Source organism: Gavialis gangeticus, unplaced genomic scaffold, assembly GCF_001723915.1.
Source record: "Gavialis gangeticus isolate Ggan-Ray unplaced genomic scaffold, GavGan_comp1, whole genome shotgun sequence".
Classification (NCBI taxonomy): Eukaryota; Metazoa; Chordata; order Crocodylia; family Gavialidae; genus Gavialis; species Gavialis gangeticus.
Window position 1 is genome coordinate 186,348,926 of NW_017729022.1, and position 3,628 is coordinate 186,352,553.

Here is a 3,628-nt window from a genome sequence, read left to right on the forward strand (position 1 = left end):
GGGGGGGGGGGGGGGGGCAGAAATCTTTGACCAGGCTCCACCATTTTAAAAATAGTCTATGTGCACTAAACTTCAGTTCTGTTCCAGATATAGACTGGTTTCGTGTGCTGAGCACCTGTTCTGTTCCAGATATAACCTGATTTCTGATCATTTATACTGATAAAAGTGTAATGTCTGTACCTGGCCTCTTATACCACCCCTCACCCTTGTATCTAAATGTTGCACAAGTAGATCCAATTTAGGAGTTTGGTGGTGGATTCCATGGGAATCGTCAGCCCAATTGTGATAGGGCTTTATCAAACAGGAAAACGGCAAAATCTAAAAGGCAATCTGGGCCAAATTCCCTTCTAGCTAGAATAGTCATAGCCCCTGAAATCAATGGAGCTATCCCACGTCAGCTGAGGATCAAGCCCACAATATAGAGATCTGATAAGTAATAGCTTGTATTTTGCAAAATGCATTCTCACAGGGGAGTAAAGCTGTTTAGGAAAAGTCCTTGTGAATTCACATGTGAGAGAGGCATTATGTTAGCAGTAGACACTGGTTTACATTAGGCAGAAGCTGCATGGAAATGTTTTATATGTGAAAACTCAAATATTTCTCTGGGCTTTGGACTTCCTTCATGCATGATGCAGCCAAACTCCATTGAGGTGGTAAAGTAGCTAAAATATTAAATTTGTTTTAGAATTTTCTGCCTCATGGAGTTTTTCATATTCAGTTAATCTTTTATGCAGAGTAGAATATGAGCTTTTTCTACCTTTTTTTGGTTTTTTATCTTTGGGGAATAGAGTCAGAGCAGACTAGGTGGTTCACTAAGCAGAATAGCTCTGCTGGCTGTGATTTTTGAGGCTTATACAGTGCTAGTGGAAATGAGGGCTCTCTGGTTGTGTTATTGGCTAGAATGGTACTGGAAAAGTCTTTGTGATAATGCTGGGTGGATTCCTGCATCACTCAGATTCTCTAAGCTAAGTGACAAACAATTATGTTCTTTGCAGGCACCTGCTCCCACTCGGAGGAATTTTGCCTTTACAGTGAAGATCAGTCAGGTTTGCACTGTGTCAGCCATATTCCTGGCAACAGTGTTATGCTGGGAGAAACATTTGCATTGTCTTCTCTAGTTGAGCGTAGGCCAAGTTCTCTTCTAAAAGACGTCTGAGATCCTGAATATTAAGTAAGGGCCCTGCTGGGAATTCCTGAGCAATCCAGGTTGTTCCTCATATATCTGAGTTCAATAAGGTCTGGAGCACTAAACTAGACCAATTGGCTTGGATATGCCTGAGGGCAGTGGGACCAGATGCTTGTCATCTGAAGGGACAGTTGCATTGTTTTGCAAAAGGACCCCAGAGGTTTTCTGGGAATAACAAATGAAACTGAAAACTGAAGCCAAGTGACACAGAGTGCAAAAGAAATCCACTCAAGACAGGATGGCACACTCCATTACTTAGAGTTCAGTCCTTCTGGGAAGGGCAGTCTGATGTGAGTTCTTTAATTAACTAGCACCAAAACTACATGTGATTGGTAAAATTGTCAAGTGAAAGGACTTGCTACCTATCGGCTGGGGGTAGCAATTATATGAAAGGATTTCATCTGGGTTGTGCTTGTTATACATGCCATACTGAATATCAATTAATGCCCTGAACTATGTGCATTACCTGCTCTTATCATATCTGTGCTTAACTGTTAGATACTAAATAATTTATATAAGAAGTACACTAACTCTGAGTGGCATTTTGTAACCCTGGGGCTTAGTGATTAATAAATAAAAGCATTTCTTCTGTTGCCAGTGGCCTATGTCCTTGCTTGCTGAGTCTCATGCTGGGCAGTGGGAAGATGCATTGTGGGGGCACAACACCATGGGTTTGCATTGCTGATGTAATTCTTTGTCAGTGTTATTGATATTATCTGCTCTGCTTAGCAGATAAAATACAATACAGTGAAATCTTCCACAATAATATTAAATCAAGTGTTGGCTAATCATTTGTAAAGGAGAGACATCATGGATTGTTTTGTAACAAGCCTCTGCCGTGACTGCATTTGAGTTCTCCAATTCTTCCATCCTTTTTATTGAATGTATTCTGTGACATGTAGATGGCACAAGATTAGAAACAGATAAAGCCTGTTACTCACAAAGGATGCCACAGTACTCCCAACAACATTGTTGCACTTTAGTGGAAAGTGCAGTCCTGGGGTCAGGGTTAAGTACAGCAGAGGAGTAGCAGCAGAGGAGCTCATCTTGTGAGAGGGCAGCAAAGGCCAAATAATAGGATACATCTAGATGTTGTGGGAAATAATTTGGCCTGATTTTACCAGTATATTATGTTAAAATAGGAATTTAATTCCCCTTAACTCAGAGACCCCTAATGATGACATTACAGCAGCTGTTGTGAAGCAGCACAGGAGCATCATGGTGAACCTCACCAGGGCTTGTGGCATAAAGCTTTCATTCCAGTTGCCTAGAGACTCCAGAATCAGTAAGAAAATTGAGTGGGTCTGCAAAGTGTAAAGCCATTGCAAAAAATATCTAAGGCTCTAACTGATGGAGATTTGGCAAAGCTCAAGGACAAGAAGCTATTTTTCATTACAGGTGATGTGGCTGACACAGAGAATATAAAATGGTTTACTTTGATGGCAAGTTACTTATTAATAAGCAATGGTGTCAGACAAACACTTCCAGGTTTGTGGAATGAATCTGCTTTTGTGAATCTGGTAAAAACAGTTATGCAAACCTAAAGGGAGGATGGGGAGGGGAGGGGAGAGGAGGGGGTTGAAAGCGGATAACTCTAGTACATATGTTACCAAAAGGACATCAGTGGCTTATGGGAAAAAAAATCTTGTCTTCATTTTCAGAGTAGAGAGAATGGTTGAAGATTGCCTACTGAGAAGGAGGGAGATAAGCATCTGCTGAAACATCAGAAAAAGCAAGGGCATACAAAAGGGTACAGAGGACATTTTGTTTGTTTCTTCTCTCCCTAAAATCACCACTGAATGCTGGTCCCAGTTCGGGTTATGTATTCAGGGGCCCACACAATTTCAAATCAACTATGACTGCATGTGTGGTTTGGGCACAACATCTGAATTCACAAGATGTTGCTCTATAGCCTTGTTAGTAGATCAGATTCAGCTGATTTCCAGTTATTGGCAACCACTTTTTAAATCCATCACACAGTAATTCTTTGCCACATATTTGCATCATAGTTCTGTTTGACTTAACTTTAAAAAAAGTATACTCTTCCCATAATTTTTCTTTAACTGTTCTGAGGACTTCTATTGAAGCTGGTGGCAGGACTCTTGATGAAGTCAATAGTCGCAAGGATCAGGCGTGCAAAAACCTCAATATTGCTTTGATATGCACTACTGTAATACACCATAGTTCAAAATATGGTTCAGTGTGGTGCTCTTGTTGGGTTTTGTTTTATTTTTTGTGTAATATATTATAGACTGGTGAGTCTCAACTAGAGTTGAGCACAGGGTCATCCTTGTCCAACCTCTGTGCAAGGAAGTAAGCACTGTAATAAATAAATTAGCTTTTGAAGTGGGGTGCTGATCAATTCTAAACAGGTATCTAAAATAGTTGAGAAGCACTCTTATAGACACTCATATATTTAGTATGTAAAGTCTTTTGATTGTG